The following is a 537-nucleotide window of genomic DNA, read 5'->3' as shown; positions in this document are numbered from 1 at the left end:
AAATCTAGGATACACATTCATCAACCCATATGCAGGTACAGTAAAATTCATAGGCATACATCAAACACGTGCATGAATAGAAAATATGGCATACCCTTAGGAAAATTTAAATGGTTTGAGAAAGGTACTAACCATCTAGGATCCAAAGAATATTGGATACCTAACAAAACTTAATTTGTTTTGTAGGAAAATTTGAGAGCCGCCTGCAATTTATGGTACTTGGATAGCGGCTGCTCAAAACACATGACATGCGATAAAACTAAATTCTCTATCCTTACTCCAAGGGACAAAGGATATGTCACATATGGTGACAATAAGAAGGGAAGAATTCTTGGAGTTGGTAGAATTGGAAAGCCACCATCAACAACTATAGAAGGTGTACTATATGTTGAAGGACTCAAGCACAACCTTCTAAGCATAAGTCAATTATGCGACAAAGTATTTCATGTGGCGTTCTAACCAGATAAGTGCATCATTGAAAGTAAGGATTCAAATAATTCTAAACTTATTGGTAAGAGAATAAATAATATATATATA

Source organism: Lupinus angustifolius, chromosome LG03 (assembly GCF_001865875.1).
Source record: "Lupinus angustifolius cultivar Tanjil chromosome LG03, LupAngTanjil_v1.0, whole genome shotgun sequence".
Classification (NCBI taxonomy): domain Eukaryota; kingdom Viridiplantae; phylum Streptophyta; class Magnoliopsida; order Fabales; family Fabaceae; genus Lupinus; species Lupinus angustifolius.
Note: the sequence above shows the minus strand (reverse complement) of the source record.